Source organism: Equus caballus, chromosome 24, assembly GCF_041296265.1.
Source record: "Equus caballus isolate H_3958 breed thoroughbred chromosome 24, TB-T2T, whole genome shotgun sequence".
Taxonomy (NCBI): Eukaryota; Metazoa; Chordata; class Mammalia; order Perissodactyla; family Equidae; genus Equus; species Equus caballus.
Genome location: NC_091707.1, coordinates 23,352,880 through 23,375,794, shown reverse-complemented (window position 1 = coordinate 23,375,794; position 22,915 = coordinate 23,352,880). Strand labels below are relative to the sequence as shown.

Sequence of the window (22,915 nt, the reverse complement as noted above, 5' to 3'; positions counted from 1 at the left end):
ATAAATCCTAATGTTAGATTTTTATAGAATTTGGAAAGCTCTGAGAACATGTATGTGGGGAGGATTCTGCTTAATTCATAGGGGTAGCTGGAAAGAATTATAAATGTTTTAGTTTTAAAAATTGCAGTGTCAGACATATAACTTTAAAAGAGAAATGGTCTAGAGGGATGTACAAAGAAACTGTAAACAGTGGTTGTCTTTGGGGCATAGGAATGGAGGGTTTCACTTTCTACCTTGATGTGAAAAAAAGTTAATTGAAAAACAGAAAGGTAGTCCTGTGTCTGTTTTCCAAACTAATAGAAGGTAAGCACTACCGGGAATAAAATGATCCGTTGAACATTGGTGATCATTAGGTTAACCTTTGCATAATCAGTTGTAACATGAGGAAATATATGTAGGACTCTTTCCATGTGGCATAAATGCTCATACTTCAAGTAATTAATAATCAAATTAGTAATCAGATTAATAATCAAAGTATTGTTTGCTGTATATATGTTTGTCCTTCTGTCCCTTCATCCGCCTGTCATCCATCTACCCAACTGTCTGTATCAGCCAAGGAAGAGAAGTCCAACTTGTGATCGCTTCAGTATCATTGGGTTCTTTTCTGTGAAGAAAGAGCTTTAATTGCTCATCTGTCTAGATAACCTTGTAAAAGCATTATTTTTGATGTTCAGCAGGAGGGTAAAGTGCTGAGTAATTTTCAGAAATGGGGTGTGGGACATTGAAAAGATAAATTCTGTTGGTGTGAAATCTTTTATTCTCACTCTTTTCTGAGATTCTTATCATGGTGATTTCATTGCACAAAGAACTCAGCTCCCTGCCTGTCGTACCACACTTTAACGAGCCACAGTAATTTGTGACTTGGGCTCTCTCCTGTTCTAATCAGCTCATCAGCTCATCAATATCATGCCCATTCTGTATCAGTTTGCTTTAGAATTGAAATTTTGTATTTGTGTAATGCCATTAGAGAAACCAAGAGAGCTTAGTGGTTTGCATTCGATTTAGGGGATGAAAAGATATTGAATCAGCTTTTGCTGCTTAACAAACCATTCCAAAACTTGGGGGTTTAAAACAACAGCCATTTATTTAGCTCACCATTCTGTGGTTTGGCAATTCACACTGGTTGCAGCTGTGTGGTGGTCCTGGTCTCCGGTGGACTCGCTCTTGCACCTGCAGTCAGCTGGCATTTGATGGTCTGACTGTCATTTGGCTGTGGCTGCAGGGGTGTCTGGGCTGTGTGAGTCCCATCCCCCAGCAGGTTAGCCTGGGCTTCTCTACGTGGTGGGTCGTGGGGTTCTCTAGAACAGAAAGAGATGGCAAGCGCAAATGCTTAAGTTCTTTTCAAATCTGCTTGCAGTGTGCTTGCTGTTATCCCGGTGGCCAAAGCAAGTTACAAGGCTAGCTGAAATTCCAAGGGTGAAGAAAGACTCCACTTCTTTGTGGGAGGGGCTCTGAAATTATGCTACACTGGCATGAATTCAAGGAGGGAAAGAATTGAGGGCTATTTTTACAGTCTGCCGCAGATATTCTGAGGACTCCAAATATTGGCTCAATGGATGTTGTCTCTCTTTTGGAGTATATCTACAGTCCAGCCACTGCTCACTGCTTCCTCCTTTGCCTCATAGTCCAAACCACTATTACCTTTGCCTCCTAATGGGTTCCCTGCTTACATGCTTGCCCCTGTGCTCTGTACACCAGCCAGAGCAAACTTCAAAACAGAAGTCAGATCATGGCCCTTCTCTGTTCAAAATCTTCCATTGGCTTCCAATCTCATTCAGAATCAAATTTAAATTCCCTACTGAGACTGTAGGACTTTACGTGATACAGCCCCTCCTCTGGCCTTGTATCACTCTGCTCCTCGCTCACCTTGTTCCAGCTGCATTTCCCTCCTTCCTGTTTCTTGCACACACCAAGCATGCTGCTGCTTCGGGGCTTTGCATTTGTGGTTTTCTCTGCCAGATATTTAGCATGCCTCCCTCCTCCGCTTCTGTTCGGTCCCTCTTTGTATATCACCTTCTTAGAGAGGCCTTCATGGCAGTCTATACATAAAATAACCATCTTTCCTAGCAGTCTCTGGCTGCCTTTAGTTTGCTCCACAGTGCTAACCACTGCCTGACGTTTGTTTCTTTTCTGTTTCCTCGGGTTAGAACGTAAGCTCCCTGAGGGCAGCGACTCTGAGGGTTTATCTCCAGTGCCAGCGTCGATGCTCCCTCGCCTCAGGGGAGTGACTGCTCTGTGCCGTTCATCACCTGTTCTGAGTGGGGCTCTTCCCGCGAGTCAGTGGGGCCTGTGTCCCATCACTGCTGCCTAGAGGCAGCCTGTCTCTGCCCTTTGCCTGATGCTCAGCTGGACTAGTGTGATGATATTTAATGAAGTGTTCATCTTATTCCTCTTGAAAAAGTTTAAATGATTTTAATTCAATGATTTGGGGATCATTTTTCTTTTTAAATACCTATCTTCGGGGATTTAGAAATATAATCATTCTATCATATGCTGATGGTTTATGTAAATGCATCAATATGCGTACACGTTTTTCGCAGAGGGTGGCACACAGAGGAAACCGTCCAGGCTTGACATGGAGGCTCAGGTAGTTGCTGTGGTGGTAATACCTTCTTCTTGTACTCTTGAAATTCCTTCAGTCCCCCAGCCTCTTTTTCTCAGAACTGTGTACCCAGTTTCTCGGGTCCCACTGAGCAAGGCGTCCTCTGAGCTTCAGCTCACCTTGGTGTAGAGTTACTGTCCTCCAAGTGTAACTGGTCTCTCCAGTGGCTTTCCTATACCAGCTGCTTCTCAGGCTTTGAATCTGGATTCTCTTAGTCCACAGGAGTTTACCGTGTGCAGGTATGTGTTTGTAACATGTAGTCAAACCTCTAATTTGGAAGAATGAGCTGGGATGGGAGTGAGTAGGAGGAAGGGCAGTCTGGCTTAGTGAAACTTCTGAATCACGGAATATTTAAACATAGAGGCAATTATATGATTTTTAAATTATAGTGCATGTGATGGGCTAGGATGTAACTGGGACATAATGAGTCGTGTAAACTAAGGCAGCAGTAATGGAAATATTTACAATTCACAACAGGTCTACAGAATAAGCTACGAATTTTAAGCAGCAAAGTCTATGTAAGGATTATTTGACTCAGAATTTGGAGGCTAATCCAAAGAACCTAGGAATCAGTTTCTTGAAACTTTTGATTTGAAAATGTTAGTGACTTTTATATTAAATTCTCCCAGTTTGTAAGTACCTAAAAATGTGCAGGTGCAGATTGACTTGTACTTGGTTAGAGTCACATTCTTCAAGTTTAAAATGGAAATTTCAGGGCCTGCCTGGTGGTATAGTGGTTAAGTTCACATGCTCTGCTTTGGTGGCTGAGGGTCACAGGTTCGGATCCCGGGAGTGGACCTAGCACTGCTCGTCAAGCCGTGCTGTGGCGGCATCCCACATAAAGTAGAGAAAGATGGGCACAGATGTTAGCTCAGGGACAATATTCCTCATGCAAAAAGAGGAAGATTGGCAACAGCTGTTAGCTCAGGGCCACTCTTCCTCACACCCGCCCCCCCGCCCCCCCCCCGCCCCCCCCCCCCCAAAAAAGGAAAGGAGCTGAGATGTGAGGTTTTATTGCCCTGGCTTCCATCCTTCTGGCCCATTCAGGTAATCCTCTTTGGAAACATCTTCTCCCATCCCAGAAAGTGGATGGATATGTGTTAATTTTTGTTACCCCAAAGCTGGTTGAGTTGGAAAGCTGGGAAGCAAAACATGAGGGGGTTTTAAATAATTGACTGGAAAGAGAGTGCTGATAAATGACAGCAGGGATTGTGGGACTGTTCTGGACTCTGGCTTCTTTTGGCAGGAAGAGGCAGGGTCAAGAACATGTATTTTGGAGGCAGACAGGCTAGGATTTAAGTCTAGTTTTGGCCATTTACTGTTTGAGTGATCTTAAGTTATTTAACCTCACTACATCTCATCTTTGCGGTTAAAGAAGAGGGTGCTGATAGAGTCTGTTTCTTAGGGTTGTTTTAAGGCAGAAATGAAGTTGTGTGTGGGAAAGACTTAGTACTAGAAAAGGCACATAGTATATGCTCCTCAGATGTTAGGTAATACAGAGAGAAGGCACGCCTTCTCAAGAATCTAGAAAAATGATGGTACCAGAAGGGCTGAAATGGGCCCTGGGCACAGTCTTGCTTGACGTTTTGGCCCCTGTGAAAATGTTGAATACACGCAGTTGCTTTGTGAGAGGGACAGATGAAGGGTGACGGGCAGAGGGACAGAGATGCCGTATAGCACTCACAAGGACTGCGGCTGGAGTGGTAGTGAGTGGGGTGGTTTGGCGAACGGTGGGCAGGGGCATTCACGTGTGCACAGTGGCTCCAAAGAGAGGAGTGTGAGGTGTGTGGGAGGGAGCAGCACGTAGCTGGTAGTGGGGCTGAGAGCCCCCGGGGCAGGAAGAGACCACTGGTGTGTATAGGAACCTGTGGGGGACACCGGAGCAGGGTGGAATGAGGGCTGTCGGGCTTCACCTTGGCGGTCACATGTGATTCCGAAGGCAACTGGGAGCCAATCAAGCTAGGCCTCGCCAAGGGGCCATGATACAAACGAAGGCTCTGGAAGAATAGAGATCTTCCTGTTGGTGTAGGACAGATCCCTGGGGTAATGCGCAGATTATCCACTCAGGTGCCCCTAGGCATGAGATAATTACCCTTGCCACAATCCTGCAGTTTCTTTGAAGTCTTGTTTTTTACTTTAAGAATTCAGAGATTTTTGTGTTTCTTAATATATTAATTTCTTTTCATTCTAAAAATTGATGTTTTTAGTAAAGTTAATGGCTCTTGGGAGATGTGTCATATTTATTGTATGGCTTCTGGAAGGCACTTGCGCTGTCCTCCTTGGATTAATCTGGGAGCAGGGTGATTAGCGAGTAGGGTAATGGGACTGCCGCGGCAGAGGGGCTCGGGAAGGGGCTCCTAGCCACAGCCCGCAGGCAGCCTGCAGGAGCCCATGGTGCCCCTCATTACGCTTCTTCCAGGCCTTATAGGCCCCAATCCTTTCTGTGAGGCATCTTGGGAGTTTCTGAAAGCCCACTGACAGTCCTGTAGTGCTCACTGCTTCCCATCTTTTCTTTCTTTTCCCATGGCCTAAGATCCCAAACTTCTGTTACTGCTTTTTCTTTAAACAGTTTTATTGAGGTGTAATTTATGTATCATACAATTCTCCCATTTAAAGTGTTCAGTTCAGTGTTTAGTATAGTCACAGGTTGTGCAAACATTACCACTGTCAAATTTTAGAACATTTTCGTTCCTCCAAACTCTGTACCCGTTGTCCGTCATCTCTTATTCTCCTACTCCCCACCCCTGCCACCCCTAGCCCTAGGCAACTGTCGTTTCCTTTCTGTGTATAGATTTGCCTATTTTGGACGTTTTTGTAAGTGGAACCATACAATATGTGGTCCTTTGTGACTGACTTCTTTCACTCAGCATGATGTGTTCAACATTTGCCAGTATTGTGGCATGAATCAGTGCTTCAATCTTTTTCATGGTCCAATAGTATTCCATCGCAGCACTTGTTTTTTGTTTTTTGTTTTTTTTTGCTGAGGGAGATTTGTCCTGAGCTAACATCTGTTGCCAATCTTCCTCTTTTTTTTGCTTTAGGAAGATTAACGCTGAGCTAACATCTGTGCCTATCTTCCTCCACTTTGTATGTGGGTTGCCACCATGGCATAGCTGACAAGTGGTGTAGGTCTACACTCAGGATCTGAACCCACAAACTCAGGCCGCCGAAGCAGAACATGCCAAACTTAACCACTACATCACGGGGCTGGCCCCTGCACCACATTTTTGTTTATCCATTCATCAGTTGATTAACATTTGGGTTTTCACTTTTTGGCTATTATGAATAATGCTACTTTGTTTTTGTGTGGGCATGTTTTCAGTTTTCTTGGGTAAATACTTTCAGAGTGGAATTGCCAGGTCATATGATAACTCTATGTTTAACTTTTTAAGGAACTGCCAAACTGTTTTCCAAAGTGGCTGTACCATTTTGTATTCCCACTAGTGATGTATAAGGAATCCAGTTTCTCTACATCTTTGCCAACACTTGTTATTTTTGTCTTTTTGATTGTAGACTTCCTATTGGGTGTGATTTGCATTTCCCTGATGGCTCATGATGTTGAGCATGTTTTCATGTGCTTATTGGCCATTTGGATATCTTCTTTGGGGAAATGTCTCTTCAAATCATTTGCCCATTTTTTTTTTTTTTTAATTAATGTTATGATAGATTACAACCTTGTGAGATTTCAGTTGTAGATTATTGTTAGTCATGTTGTGGGTACACCTCTTCCCCCTTTGTGCCCTCCCCCCACCTCCCCTTTTCCCTGGTAACCACCGATCAGATCTCCTTGTCAATATGTTAACTTCCACCTATGAGTGGAGTCATATAGAGTTCGTCTTTCTCTGACTGGCTTATTTCGCTTAACATAATACCCTCGAGGTCCATCCACGTTGCTGCGAATGGGCCAATTTTGTCTTTTTTTATGGCTGAGTAGTATTCCATTGTGTATATATACCATATCTTCTTTATCCAATCATCAGTTTCTGGGCATGTAGGTTGGTTCCACGTCTTGGCTATTGTAAATAATGCTGCGATGAACATAGGGGTGCAAGGGACTCTTGGGATTTCTGATTTCAGGTTCTTAGGGTAGATACCCAGTAATGGGATGGCTGGGTCATAGGGTATTTCTTCATTCACCCATTTTTGATTTATCTTTTTGTTGAGTTACAAGGGTTCTTTTTAAATTCTTACTACAAGTCTCTTATCAGATATGTGATTTGTAAATATTTTCTCCCATTCAGTGGGTTGCCTGAGTTTTTGCTTTCTTATAGTGTCCTTTGAAGGAGAATAGTTTTTGATCTTGATGAAGTCCCATTTATCTATTTTTTATTTTATTGCTTTTGCTTTTCTTACTGTGTTTTAATCCCTAGCTATTTTGCAGAATGCTAGGCTAGGAGCAAGAGAACCTGGGTTTTAGTCAGTTTCGCCACTAATGAACTGGTTGACAGTGGGCAAGTCACTGTCTCTTTGCCCCTCCTACACCAGTCTGTCCTCCACAAAAGAGATCTTGTCCTAGAAAATCCAAGCTGATCATGTCACTTCCCTCTTCGCAAATGACCATCCATCGGTTTCCTATTGTCCATAAAGGGTAAAATGTGAACAGTTAAGTTTGGAATTTGAAGCTGTCTCACAAGTTGGCCCACTTGATTTCTTTAGCACCTCCCCTCTAGACATGCGGAGTATCTCAGCAATGTCTAAACCTGTGCTGACTCTCTTGCCTCCTTTCAATCTGTCATACCCTTTTCCTACTTCATGACTCTCGTGGGCTTTGCCTTGACTAAGAATGCCTTTTCCATCCCCTGCTCTTCTTTATGTAGTAAACTCCCTGCTTCCTCTTTGAAGATCTAGGCAAATGTTCCTTGTTGTGCCCATGCAGTGCCTGGCACACAGTACATGCTCAATAAGTATTTGTTAAATGAATAAATGAATGAAACACTACCTTTTGTTGAAAGCCTTGCTGGGCTTTTTATACAAAGTTCTTGTCTCCTCTCTTGGCTTCCTAGAGTGTGTACTCTTCGTATCTGTCATAAAACTCCTATACTGTTTTATAATTTATTTGTAATATCTTTCTCCCTCACCCAGTGATACCCTAGGAGGCAGGTGCTGTGTCCACTGTGTTCCAAGCTGAGTTTCTGGCATGTGCAGTAGGGTAGTAGTATGGGGTCAGTGAATGTTGCCTGTGAATGGATGAATTTCTTGAGAGGGTCTGTAAGGTGAAAGAGGGGATGCGTCAGGTCTGGATTGCTGGTTCTCAGCTTTCCTGAGCCACTTTAGGTTAAGATTGTAGCATGTATGCAGAAGGACATGAGGAGTTAAGTCCTCAGAGAAAGTTATCGTCCACCTTGCAGTCCAAACTGACAGAGACTCTTCAGAGACAGGCTGGCTCCACGAACACAGCCTCCCTTGCCCTATTTTTTTCTTTTAAATTTTGGGAAGATTAGCCCTGAGTTAACATCTGCCAATCCTCCTCTTTTTGGTGAGAAGACTGGCCCTGAGCTAACATCCATGCCCATCTTCCTCTACTTTATATGTGGGACGCCTGCCACGGCATGGCTTGACAAGTGCTGCGTAAGTCCGCACCCGGGATCTGAACTGGCGATCCCCAGGCCGCTGAAGCGGAACATGCGAACTTAACCACTGCTCCACTGGTCTGGCCCCCCTTCCCTGTGTTTTGAGTGTGGGGAAGGAGTCGGGAGAGCAGAGCGAATGGCGCAGGGTTGAGTGTGTGAGCAGGTCGTGATTATTACTATTCCATAATACCCACTGTTTATGTGGATTTGCTCAATTTTAAAGTCGTTGCTACCAAGTTTAATTGTCTCCTTTATCTTAGAGGTGTACAGCTCCTTTTGGTATCTTTGGGAACTTCCTTGAGCATTACCCGATTACATGATCCTACTAATGCTATAGGATTTCTTCCACCTCTAAGATTTCATGGTTTAAGACTTTGTCTTCCCCATGAAATATTTCCTGATTACTTTAGCCCTCAATAATCTTGATCTTCTTAACCTAAGTCGTGAGAGACATATTTATGTGTACCGCAGCGTATCATTCATTCATTCAGCAAACACTGTACTAGGAACTTGCTAGATGCGGAAGTGACAAAGATGACTCAAACAGCATTTCTTGAACACCTGTTTTTGTGCTACGACCGGGGGATGAAGTGTGACTAAGACAGGCAAGGCTCTTGCGTTAGACAGGTTCTTGCTTTTCAAGGGGTGTTGGTTTTCTCTGCCTAATTAGTCTGTAAGGTATGCTTTTTGTATTTCATTCCCCCGTCATCGTAATACAGCAAATAAATAGTTCTCAAGAATTACTTGATTGACTTCTTGCATGGGGTTCTTTTGATTGCCAAGAAAACATGAGGGCTGTTTGGTGAAGTCAGAACTTCAAAGTTTATAATCTACACAATGTGTGCCGGTCTCAGGTAGTGTGGTAGGAGTAATCTGTGCCTGTGGCTAATTTGGTTTTTTTTTTTTAAAGATTGGCACCTGAGCTAACAACCATTGCCAACCTTGTTTTTTTTCTTTCTGCTTTTTCTCGCCAAATCCACCCAGTACATCGTTGTGTATTTTAGTTGTGGGTCCTGCTAGTTGTGGCATGTGGGACACTGCCTCAGCATGGCCTTATGAGTGGTCCCATGTCTGCGCCCAGGATCCGAACCTGTGAAACCCTGGGCCACCAAAGTGGAGCGCGCGAACTTTACTGCTCGGCCACAGGGCTGGCCCGCTGTGGCTGATTTTTCATTTGGAGAAACATTTGGAAGAGTTTTTCAGAACTTCTCATACTCTCTAGCTCTTTAAACAGATTTTATTTTGAATAATGAATTTATGTATTCAAATTTTGGACTCAGGACCCTGGCATGTGATTTTGGTACTGCATGCTTAATCAGAACTTCAAAGAGTTTTTCTGTTTTGTTTTGCTTTGCTTTTAAAACCAGGGCTATGCCCTTCTTAGTAAAGCAGATTTTTGTTTGTTTGTTTGAGTTGATTGGGTTTTTTTCCAAAGGGTTTTTCTCACATTCTGCTATCTGAACCTTTTTTAATAAGGGCTTTCAAAGCCCTTATGCAATTCTTATGGTTTCATTATACCTGAGAGGAGAGAGACTATTTATGATTTTCAGCTGTGAAACTCATTAAAATATGTAATGCATTAAAACACTTTTGGGGAAGAATAGTAGTAGGGAGTATTGAAACAGAACATCGTGTAAAACAACTGTCTTCCTTGCATCGTTTCAAATGTGATTTAAATGTGCTGTTTTTTGCCTTAAGTACTTTCACGATGTCCCATCCTTGCTCTGGAACAGTTGTTTTCAAACTTCGCTGTGCCTGAGAATCACCTGAGGAGCTGGCTCCACCGTCGATTCTCGTCTGCACACCCCAGTGGTTCTGATCAGTGGATCTCGCCTGGGGATGTGCAGGCCAGATGATTTGGATGCCGTGAGCCGCAGACCGGACATTGATTTGGAAGCTTCGCAATGTTCCTTTCTAACCTCTTTTCTGAGCACTCCCCCAGCACAGGCCAGCTGGCCTCTTCCCAGCCTCCTGCCTCGTACCCCGTGGTCTTCAGTGGCCTCAGCACCGCTGCTCTGCTCATTCCCTCAACATGGAAATGCATCTCCTGTCTCTTTAGGGCTCAGCTCAAGAGTTGGGCTTCCCGAGAGGCTGTCTCTGCTAGTCTCGCCCACCCTGATGGTGCCTTCCTCTATACTCCTCTGTATATGTGGAAGTTTTTCCAAAAAATTGCCAATATTTGAATATCAGGAGCTGCTCATAAAAATCTGGGTTTCTAACAAACTGGGCCAGTATTTCTTCGTGATAACTATTGGTTGGAACTGATTAGCAGCATTTGTTACTTTCTAGTTTGCAAGTCTCTCCCATTCCTGTTATTTCCTTAATTCTGGACAAGGGTCATTTTATCTTCACGTTTGTGCTATTGCCTTATTTTCATTGAGCTGGTTTTACTTGTAAACTTTACCTATTTGGCTCTTGTGGGTATTGAGTATATAGTTCTTGATTTATGGTTCATATTGTTCGTTGGACCATTCTCGTATGTTTCGCTGCTTCACTAGTATATCTTTCAAGGCCCCCATGTACAGCTTCACAGCTACCTGCATAATATTATGGGCTAGCCCTCTCTCTGTCTTTTAATGTAAAAAACAATTCATTTCTCTCAATAAGATTTTAAGTGCCTTGAAAGTAGAAATAATGTTAGGTGTTTGTGTTCTCCTTAACACCAAGTAACTATTTATATTCAACTTATGTCTTCTAATTTTTTTTATCAATTTCATATAATAGAAAAATATAGTGTACTATTTTATCGTCTTCTTTTTTTTCTGCTTTTTCTCCCCAAATCCCCCCCAGTACATAGTTGTATATTTTAGTTGTGGGTCCTTCTAGTTCTGGCATGTGGGATGCTGCCTCAGTGTGGCCTGATGAGCGGTGCCGTGTCTGCTCCCGGGATCTGAACCAGCGAAACCCTGGGCCACCGAAGTGGAGCGCAGGAACTTAACTACTCAGCCATGGGGCCGGTCCCCTATTTCATCTTTTATTAGGAAAAGATCTATACCAGCAGAAATGATTTAAGATTAGCTACAGTCTTAAGTTTAATGAATGTTCTTTTCTAATTTTTAGAGTTCTTTTTCTACTAGTGCTTTATTTACATTATACTTTAGTAAGTTTGTGACAAGTAATGTTTTAATAACCATTGAAATTAAAGTACTACTGGTCGAATATCATCTTATGGAATATATGGTTGCTAAAGGAGATTTTCATGTAAAGATTCCAGTTAGAAACCTTGGGCTAAGTTTTTCTGAATCTTGCCCCCAAAAATGTATACATTGTTCACATCTGAATAGTTGAATGTGTTTTTTAGTCTTTTTCTAAAAAAAGAGGCCAGGAAACTTTTTTAAAGTTTCAAAAGTCATGTATTTATTGTTGTAGAAAATACAGATGAACGATTACAAAAGGACATAAATATCATCCCTCCTCTCAGCTCCAGAGGTGATTACCGTTTCCAACATTTTGGGGTGTATTCTTCAAGCTTTTTTTTTCCCATGAGGTGATGGTGGCTATATTTGTATGGGCTCCTGGTCTTGAAAATAATTCTAAATTTATTGGTAAATAGACCAAAAAAACTTTTTTTGGAAGGGTTTCTAAGGACTAATTCTATTCTATCTAATCTATTATTATTGTAACTAATCTAGTAAAAGTTTAACAAGTCATCACTATGAAAAATTTATATTAACTTGCCTTTTTATCAAGTCAAATTGAGTTATTGGCTTATCCAGTTCGGAGTGCTTCTCCTGGTCGGATCAGTGCTTGTCAAACCACAAGACAGAAATATAAAGAATACAGAGCAGAGCTACTAGGGTATCAGGTAGTACTGCTTCTGCTTCAGGAAACCACATAGCCATTTTTGGAACCACTTTTTTTTCCTTTATGTTGAAAACTGAGCCAGAACATTTTTGCTTGTAGTTTGAGGAAGGAGAGTGTTCATGTTCAGCTTCTTTGCGTTTTGGAGAAGGATGGTGTATGATGTAACGTGTACATTTCTCCAGTTCCCGTCTCATCCTTCCAGGCAGAAAATCCAGATAACTGCTGGCTCTTGCCAATACAAAGACTGCTTGTGTTCACGGAAGGAGGATGCTGGAGTGGCAGAGAACAGGCCTTGGAGACTGGCTGCTTTCTACCTGTGTGTGTCACTTAATGAGACTTCAACCCCTTTGAGTCACAGTTCATCTGTAAAAATGTGAAGAAACCCAGACAAGAAAGATTAATTTGACAGATAAATGAGATAACCACTTTCTCCTCCAGTCCCCAAGCCACCCGGTTTCATTCCCTACTTCTCCATGCCCCACCATGAAGGTGCCTCCTTAGTGATGGCCACAGGCAGGAATCATCCTGAGCTTCCTGCCCCGTCTCTCATCTTGTATGCATCCCTGTACATTTCACTCTTAGTTTGTCGGAGAAGCTGTTCGTCTTCCTGTTCAGCAAATTCATTTTTCTGTCTGTGTCCTGGATTTATCTCTGGTGCTCCTAGTCCCTGCTCCATTGGTCATCCCTTCTGTTATCCTGGGTCTCTTCTTCCTCTTCCTTTTCTTGGTGAACTGACAAGGTGTGGCTCAGATGTCACCTGCAGGGAACCTAGGACTTCTCCGGCCTCAGGGAGGTGCTCCTCCTCTGTACTCTCACAGTATCCGTGGTACTCTGATGGCACTCTTCTCACAATGGCGTTTGGGGTTTATTTTCCTGGTTTCCTCACTACAGGGTAAGCTCCCCCAGGGCCAGGACTGTATCTTGTTTGCCTTGCTTAGGGCCCAGGTGAATGAGTTGAATGAGTGGGATGAGTGGTGAGTGAATAGCTTTAAAAAAATGTTAGTCATTTTCATTTTAGAAACAGTATCTAAAGTGGATTAAGATTATGGACTCTGGGGCCAGACTGCTCAAGTTCATACTCAGCCACTTGTTAAGCATGTGCCCTTTGGCAAGTGCCTCAGTCGTTTCTTCTCTCAAATGGGGCTAATAATAATAGTATTTATTTTTTAGGGTTGTTGTGAGAATTAAGTGACCCAGTAGATGAGTAGTGCTATGAACATTGTGGCGCACAGTGATTGCTCACTATGAATTAGCTCTTTATTATTATTACTGTTACTATATTTCATAAGCATCAGGTGCCTTCTGCTGATAATCTTCTACTGATAATTTTGATTTTATAAAATCTCAACATGGTAACGTTTATCCTTCCTCCAGATGGTATTTGATTGTTTTAGAAGCATTTCTGTTACATCACATTTCATTTGGTCCTCATGGCAAGTGAGGGAGTGAGGAGGATGTTTTATCACCCTCATTATTTACATGAGGGAAGATATGGGTGGTGGGAAGTGGGCCAGTACTTCCTGTCTCTGGATCCTGTGGCCTCTACTTTATGTTGTGTTGATGGTTCCATTAAAAATAAAGCAAAACTTAAAAAAAATAATTTTAGACTTACAGTTGCAAAAATAGTCAGAGAATTCAAACTGCTTCCCCTAATACTAACAATTTACATAACCACCACCTCCATTTTTTTTTTTCTGTCGAGTATGGTTCAGTTTTGAATATTTTTCGCCACCATCCTTTTTTTAAAAACATATTTCTTGAGATATAATTCACATACCATGCAGTTCACCCACTTAAAGTGTACAATTCATTAGTTTTTAGTATATTCACAGATTTGTGTAGTCATCACCATAGTCTAATTTTAGAACACTTTTCTCACCTCAAAAAGAAACCCCATACCTGTTAGTAGTCACTCCCTCGTTCCTCTCTGTACCCTTTCCCCCAGGCCCAGGCAACCACTAATCTACTTTCTGTCTCTCTGGATTTGATTATTCTGGACATTTCTTGTAAATTTCCCACCATCTTTGTATCTTGTTAGCATTTTCTATGCAGACCTGGAGCCACACTGCCTGGGTTTACATCCTGGCTCTCCCCCTTACAAGGGTCTGACTGTGCACTTGTCGTTTATTTGTCTCTGCCTTGGTTTCCTAGTTTGTAAAGTGGGGGATAATAATGGTATCTACATTTGGGGTTGTAAGAATTAAATGAGTTAACAGGTGGAAAGCGCTTAAAATTGTATCTGTCCCTGATAAGTGCTGTCTAAATTTTAGCTGTTACTATACCAGGATCTGTCATAGTCTAATTAATTCATTTTGTAGTTTTCCATATTGGGGTATTTATTGTTTCTGCATTGTTAACAGCTAACCTTATAAGTTTCTAAACGTTACTCAGGTCACTGTTAGTATTGTGTCCTAAATCCTGAATTTAGAATTTAGTCTTGTAAACTATTTCCTGTCACAATGACTTGGTGAAAGATAACTGCAGCATTTGGCAGTGTAATTATGCATCTTCGTTTGGTACCTGGGTTTATTTATTTGAATGAGAGATAGTGCAGCTATCTTATTTAGTTAAAGAGAAATCTGAGGCATTGATTTCTGAAAACCAAGTTATACTTTCATTAAAGTCAGTTTGCTTCTTAAAAAGTTGCATTTGAAACTGATTTTTTTTAACACCTTTATTTCTCATAGCCTTCCAAGATCAAAGAGGGGATATGTTCCTATAAGAAAAATTCAGTGCCCAAAACATGTTCACCACCACCACCTCCATAAATGGGAAAACTCTGAGGGTCTATTTAAATGATCTGCAGGATAGCAAAGTGAAGCGTGAGAAATGTCTGTTTCAAAGAGTTATCATTGTCAAAACAATTTTCTACATAAATGCAAATCAAATCTAGATTAGGCCATATGAGAAGGTTGTGAAATACCAAGTAAGACACTGGAGACGCTGGGCGAGGAACCAGAAGTTCTGGGACCAGGACTTGCAGCCAGTCAGTTGGATGATCTGGAACGTGCCACTTCTGTTCTTTGGGCCACAGTTTCCTCATCTGTAAAATGAGACTATGGGACTAGAACTGTTAGTCTCTTAAGGCTTATCCAGAGTGAAAATTCTTTATGTCTCATAACAACAAACGAGATACTAGCAAACGTGGATCAATTCTCTGTGCGTTACTAAGGGAAGGAAATGGAAGAGAAATCTCTAAATTTGTGTTTTTGCTGCTCTTTTTCCCATTCTTCTTATTATTGCCATTGCCCTTCTAGTTTCACAGTGAGGTGGCTATTTTATGATTTGTATTTTTGCATTTCTGCCACATGTATTCATCTCTTTTAAAGGCAGCTCTGACCTGTGATACCTTCAAAATCTTATTAAGATTTTAGTTACAGGTGCTTGGCTGGGCAGTGGAGCTCAGGACTAAAATCAGCGTTCCCTCTGTGGTGGTGGAAATGGAAGCTGGCGTGTCCTGTGTTCCAGTGTGTCCTGAGGCCTTTTTATGAGTAATTGCATTTCTTAACAAATTGCCTGTGAAGATAAATGCTTGTTTATAAATTATTTTTGTGACTAACTTTGATTTTAAATTTAGAATTGTAGTTTTATAGGGGAAAAACATTGGTATCTGACACACAATAAATTTTCGCTTAAGATTCCAAATATTTACGTTAAAGAGCCATTCTATTTGTAACTAGGCAGTTTTATATTTCGTATTCTCTATCAGTGGTTCCCAATTGTGGGCTCCAAAAGCTGGAGACATATATGAAATTATTATAAGGGGTTAAGTCAACTTATGAACCCCTAAGCTGCAGACTAAATAAATAATAGGCTTTGGATGGAAATGTACTAAGGTTTTTCAAATGTATGTTGGTTCTTGTGATTAATAAAGCACAGATTTATTTAAAAGCATTTACCGAGTTCATAAAAATCTTTTGTCGTTATATTTTAAAAAATGATATCAATAATACAATTACTACCATGTAAAGGTCCAAGAACACTTACCTTCCAAAGGTTCGTGTATGTGAAGCTTAGAAAACATTCTCTACGACTATGCCAAGAAGTTAGCGATATGGTCAGAGGAGCTACTTGATAGTATACATTTGTTTAGAAGCATGAATGTATTAAGTATTTTCTGTTTTAAGTAAAACTTAAGGAACTTAAGCAATCTTTGTGTTTTCACTTAATAAAAACCAAATTATTTGTCTCTTTAATGGATTTAGGGCAGTGAGTCTTGAGACACAAAGACAGTCAAAAAAGCCCTCAAGATTTGGTTGATTCTAACTTAAAAAGTGATCTAACTTGTAAGGAAGATACTAATAACCTTCATTTCTGACAAGATGATTAGTTTTGTTGACTGAATTGCCATCATGCTTAAAATAAACTACAGAAACTGAATTCATTTATTGGCAAACATTCACTGAATGTATTATCTTCTCCTAAGTGAACAAGAAAATGAGATGGATTGATATTTGTGACTAAAGAAATATTGAACAAGAGAGGTGTGGTCCGAGGTGACGGTGCTGACGCGAGTGCGTTTCTGGCTGTGGCAGGAGCTGGGTTCTAGGACAGCCTTAGCTGCCAGCCAGTTACCTTTCCAGTTTCCAGGTAAACTTGGGGCAGGCTTATGTGTTTATGCCCAGGTACTTACCCTGTATCCTCTTAGTTACCTTTGCCGGGGAGGGATGTGGGTTATCCGGAGATGGTGTTTGTCGAGATAGAAAAGGCTTGTGGCCTTTTGACGTGGAGCCAAGCTTTGTGAAATCCCATGGAGCTGGTCTTCAGATCCAGGGTTCTAACTGAATGAAGACCAAGGTTCTTTTGTCTTATTCTTCTTTCAAGGGAAAGGAACTACTGTTACACTCGCATTTATGCATCTCTGTATAAAATGTTTGGAAATGGTATCTTCTGCGTGTCGTATATTTGCGATAACTGCCTTGAATAAAGGTTAAAATGTCATGGAAAAATGGGAAAACTTAAGCAGGAGGAAATAGATATAGTTTGTATTTAGTAATTTAGAATGTTCCGTTTAAAAGCAGTTAAACTGGCTGGAGCTGCGGGCGGGGGAGGGGTGCTGAGGTGGTGAAAGGCTGCAGCCACTATGGTGAGTGCCAGACATTTGATTTTGAAGTGTTTGCTCATTTATTTTAGAACCAGAAAAAATTTCTTGGAAAATTACCTTTTTTACTGTGCACCCAGATAAGATAGTTTGTTCTTCCAAATCTAGAATTGAGATTTTAATTTTTATTGTCAGGTCTGTCAGCTTTTCAGACGTTGACTTCTTTGGTTATTCATTCAAGATTTAAGTGGGAGAGGAAGAGCCGTAGCAGTAGGTTTTGACCATTCAGATCAATAAATTGAAAAGGAAAATTAGAATCATTTAAATTTGACTGCATATGATCAGATACTAATAAACCTTCTACTACATTAAACCACTTTTCTCTGGATATGTTCTTGGTTATTGATTGGTTAATGGTTCAGGGCGCAGCTGGGTGAGGTTTCCCGCCCCTTTGAAGTTGGTTTGGCAAATCAAACTAAGCCTTAAGTGACTGGCTCAAAGTCTCAGCAATGTCAGTATAATGTTGGTGGACATGTGGTACACACCAGTAATTCCCAGTGTGTGCTATAGAAGCATCCACAAAGCTTGATTTACAGAAAAGGTGGCATTCACAAAAGAAAGATTTTAAGCCTTAAATTGGAAAAATGAAGACAGCGCAAGTCTAAATTTAAGTCTATGTCTTAATTGCTTAAAAAAAACATACTTGTCGAAAGAATGAAAACAAACCGTTGTATGTTCTTTCACACTTTTTTCTTTGTCTGCATCTACATATGTATATACATGTTTATTTTTACAAAAATGGGATCATACTCTCTCTCACTATATATATGTATGTATATTTGAACATTGTCCCACTTTTGTCATATTGTTACTTTTTTTAATGGCTGTACAGTCTTCCAAGGTGTGAATGTACAGTAACTTACTTGAAAGCATTTCCTTATTGATAACATTTGAAATATTTCCAGTTTGTTGCCGTTGTAAATATGCCATGGGAACTGCTTAACATATCTCTCTCTTTGCGCATAGGTGAGTGTATCTGTGGGATAGATTCCTAGCAGTGGAATTTTGAGTAAAAAGTAAGAAGTTTGGTAGATGCTGCCAAATTGCTTTACAAGTAACAATGTACATTCCTAGCGAGGGTATCGGAGAATATCTGTTTCCCCACAGTCCCTGAATGTTCTCAGTCCTGTTAATTTTTTGCTAATTATGTGAGTCAGAAAGTGGTATCTTATTTTTCTTTTTAAAACTATAGTTTTTAAAAATAACAACCTGAGTTTAGGAGTTGGAACCTCATGTCTTCTGAATAGTTGACCATCATTTTTGGTTAATCTGATAGAGGAAAATTAAAAAAAAAGCCGCATTAGTTAGTGAGACCATAAGCTTCGCTTTCACCATAGTTGAAGAACCTTGTGTTGTGCTTGGCTGGTTCAGATCCCTAGAGGACTTTATGATGTTGTTACCCTTCATGTTTGGTGATGGCAGAAGTATTTCTTTCTTTCTTTTTTTTAATTGTGGTGACATTGGTTTATAACATTATGTAAATCTCAGGTGTACGTTGTTATATATTTCGATTTCTGTGTATATTACATCATGTTCACCACCCAGAGACTAATTACCATCCATCACCACACACATGTGCTTAGTCACCCCTTTCGCTCTCCCCTCTCCCCCCTTCCCCTCTGGTAACCATCAATCCAATCTCTGTTTCTCTGTGTTTGTTTATCATTGTTTTTATCTTCTACTTATGAGTGAGATCATATGGTATTTGACTTTCTTCCTCTGACTTATTTCACTTAGCGTAATACCCTCAAGACCCATCCATGTTGTCACAAATGGCCAGATTTCATCCTTTCTTATGGCTGAGTAGTATTTCAATGTGTATATATACCACATCTTCTTTATCCATTCGTCCCTTCATAGTTGCTTCCAAGCCTTGGCTATTGTGAATAATGCTGCGATGAACATAGGGGTGCATATATCTTTATGCATTCGTGTTTTCATATTCTTTGGATAAATACCCAGCAGTAGAATAGCTGGATCAGATGGTAGATCTATTCTTAATTTTTTGGGGAATCTCCATACTGTTTTCCATAGTAGCTGCACCAGTTTGCATTCCCACCAGCAGTGTATGAAGGTTCCCTTCTCTCTGCATCCTCTCCAACACTTATTGTTTCCTGTCTTGTTAATTATAGCCATTCTGATGGGAGTGAGGTGATATCTCATTATGTTTTGATTTGCATTTCTCTGTTAGTTAATGATGTTGAGCATCTTTTTATGTGCCTATTGGCCATCTGTATATCTTCTCTGGAGAAATGTCTGCTCAGATCTTTTGCCCATTTTTTAATTGGGTTAAATTTTTTCTTGTTGAGCTGTATGAGTTCTTTGTATATTTTGGATATTAACCCCTTATCAGATATATGGTTTGCGAATATCTTCTCCCAATTGTTAGGTTGTCTTTTTGTTTTGTTGATGGTTTGCTTTGCTGTGCAGAAGCTTTTTAGTTTGATGTAGTCCACTTGTTTATTTTTTCTATTGTTTCCCTTGGTCAGACATGGTACTTGAAGATATGCTGCTAAGACCCATGTTGAAGAGTGTATTGCCTGTTTTCTTCCAGAAGTTTAATGGTTCCAGGTCTTACATTCAAGTCTTTAATCCATTTTGAGTTAATTTTTGTGTATGGTCTAAGATAACCATACTTGGTCTACTTTCATTCTTTTGTGTGTGGCTGTCCAGTTTTCCCAACACCCTTTATTGAGGAGACTCTCCTTTCTCCATTGTAATCTCTTGGCTGCCTTGTTGAAAATTAGCTGTCCATGGATGTGTGGGTTTATTTCTGGACTCTTGATTCTGTTTCGTTGATCTGTGTGTCTGTTTTTGTGCCAGTACCGTGCTGTTTTTGTTACCATAGCTTTGTAGTATATTTTGAAATCAGGGAGTGTGATACCTCCGGCTTTGTTCTTTTTTCTCAGGATTCCTTTGGCTATTTGGCGTCTTTTGTTGTACCATATAAATTTTAGGATTCTTTGTTCTGTTTCGTAAAAAATGTTGTTGGAACTTTGAGAGGGGTTGCATTGAATCTGTAGATTGCTTTAGGAAGTATGGACATTTTAACTATGTTAATTCTTCCAATCCAAGAGCAGGGAATATCTTTCCATTTCTTTGTGTCTTCTTCAGTTTCTTTCAACAGTGTTTTATAGTTTTCAGTGTACAGATCTTTCGCCTCTTTGGTTAAGTTTATTCCTATATATTTTATTCTTTTTGTTGCAATTGTAAATGGGATTGTATTCTTAATTTCTCTTTCTGCTACTTCGTTGTTAGCAGTATTTCTTTCCAGCGAGCAAGGCCAGCTGCTTGCGTACAACTTGCCACCCTGCATACAGAGAAAGCTGACTTTGAGTTGGCTGCCGCTGCAACTTTTTTCAGGTGCTTTTGCTCTGAATACCAGTGATTCTCAACCAGAGGCATTTTTTTGCGCTCCCCACTGGGACATTTGGCAATGTCTGGAGACCTTTTTAGTTGTCACAACTCTTAGGGGGGAAGGCAGGAATGGAGGTGGTTACTACTGGCATCTAGTGGTCAGAGAGGCCAAGGATGCTGCTAAGTATCCTGCAATTCACAGAACATCTGCCCACAGCAAAGAATTACCTGGCCCCACATATCAATAATGCTGAGGTTGAGAAACCCAGCTCTACACAAAGAAGTCAGGGTGTTCAGCCTTACAGCTATCTAATTCCTTTACTTAAACCAATTCTGCTTCACTTCTTGCAGCTACATGGCAGGCCTATCTTTAATATAGAAGGATTCCTTACCTAGAGTGGCTGGCAGGTGATTCTGGCTAATTCGGCTACCTTTGAGAACTGTGTTGTTACAATTTCCAACTGTGCTCATGTTTTGCTCACAGGTAGAGACAGGCAGAGTTAGGTAGAGCTTGGGAAAGTAAAGCCTGGTGTAAAGACCCAACTTCCAAGTTCTGGTAAGGATTCTGGTAATTTCTGGCCCACAAGAAGTGGCTATTATTATTTTGCTAGTAAGTACGTTCCCACTCAAATAGAGAAGTAAAACAAACACTTACCTCCTTCCCCCCAAAACAAACAAACAAAAACAAACCACCTGGTGAAGAGGAGAGTCCACGGTAGCTATCCTTCTTCCCCGCGTCAGCTTTGCGCCTGACCTGGGCTGGCATGAAAGGAAACTGACGGGTCTGTCCTGAGCGCATTTCCAGTGAAGAGGCTGGGAGAGTCCAAAAGAACATTTTGAGTCATCAGATACTTTTAAAATGCCAGATTCTTTCCGTGGGGCTAATTTAAACCTATTGTGACCCTTCAGAAATCTTCACAGGAGGCCTCAGAGCCATCATAACGTGGCATCCTGCTTGTTTAGCGGAAGCCTTTCTAAAGGGCACCTTTCTGTTTGGCTACATTTCTTATCTTATCAACCATCATGTCAGAGAAAAAGAGACAGAAATTTTTGGGTCCTTAACAGGGAAGCACAGCTGCTTGGGGCAGAGAGTCTCGTGAAGTAAGTTTCCCTTTGAGTAAGAAGGAATTCTCCCATTGGAAAACAAGGTATATTCTTCTTCTTTCTTCCTTTTCCCTGACAATTTAGGTTTAGGCTAAGCCGACGAAGTGTATATCAAGATGTAAAAATTTAGTGTGCTCTTTAAGATACACTTGTAATTCTTGTTCAGAGGTCGTAGGTTGTAAGTCGGGATCCTGAAGAATAGAGAATGATGGAGTTTCTTTTATGACCACAGAGTAGATCGTCTGCACTAGTCCAGGTCTGAGGGAATGGAAAGTCTCCCCTTTGTGTTCTTTTGTCTTCCTTTTTCTCCTTTGTTTCTTTCGTTGTCTTAGGTTAGTGCTCCTCCCAATATGTGATGCAAACCTCAGTGTAAGCCACATGTGTAATTTAAAGTTTTCTAGTAGCCAGAATAAAAAAAAGTAAAAAGAAACAGATAAAATTAATTTTAATAATGTTTTATTTAACTTCGTATATCTAAAATATTATAATTTCAATATGTAACCAATATAAAAATGAGTTATTTTACATTCTTTTTTTTATACTAAGTCTCTGAAATCTCATGTGTATTTTGTATGTATAGAACATCTCAGTTAAGACTAATCATATTTCAAGTGCTCAATGGCCCCATGGGGGCTGGTGGCTACCATGTTGGACAGCACAGTGTTTTTTTCCTTAGCTTTATTAAAGTATGATTGGAAACTAAAAATTGTATATATTTAAAGTATACAACGTGATGTTTTGATATACGTCTTCTTTGTGAAATTTCCACAATCAAGCTAATTAACGTATCTGTCACCTTACATGGTTACCATTTTTTTTGGTGATGAGAACACTTGTGATCTACTTTCTTAGCAAATTTCAGGTATACCTTATTTTTAATTATAGTCAGCATACTGTACATTAGGTCTCCAGAAATTACTCGTTTTATAGCTGAAAGTTTGTTTTCTTTGACCAACGTCTCCCCATTTCCTCCATCCCCCCTGGACAGCACCGTCTTAATTGGTCTGTTGTAATTCCGCAAGAATTTTTACTATTTAACTAGTTATAGGACAATCAGACAAAGGTGTTCATACACTAATACATATAATTTAAGAAAAAATATTTTCATGGTTGATAACCTCAACCATTGTTGTTTAAGATAGTCAAAATCTGTTGTGTTTCAGCATTGTAGTTGTAAATTGGCCTGAACTTCACTGTATTTGTGGCTGTGCACATGCCAGTTTTCCACTGACATGTATTCCGTAAAAAACAGTCATATAGCTGAGAAAAGTTCATCCAAGGACAAAGAAAATGACTTTTACTTGAGTTAAATTTTTATATACTCTAATGGAAACATTCTAAACTTCACTGTCATCAGGAAGCTTGTTGATAATTGAA

General features: G+C 40.5%; 2 protein-coding genes across 7 annotated transcripts in view; both read left to right on the top strand.

The window, feature by feature from the left end:
• Positions 1–22,915, top strand: part of WDR89 (WD repeat domain 89) — a 432,803-nt gene that overhangs the window by 84,768 nt on the left and 325,120 nt on the right. The gene's annotated exons all lie outside the window — the stretch shown is intronic.
• Positions 1–22,915, top strand: part of PPP2R5E (protein phosphatase 2 regulatory subunit B'epsilon) — a 146,890-nt gene that overhangs the window by 20,751 nt on the left and 103,224 nt on the right. Inside the window, exon 1 of one of the 6 annotated variants that reach the window (XM_014735630.3) lies at positions 16,981–17,062. The exons of 4 other annotated variants lie outside the window; for them this stretch is intronic. The gene's annotated coding sequence lies outside the window, so the exon portion shown is untranslated. Of the gene's footprint in view, positions 1–16,980; positions 17,063–22,915 lie in introns of those variants that run through there. One more of the 6 variants, XM_070249681.1, reaches the window with a different exon arrangement.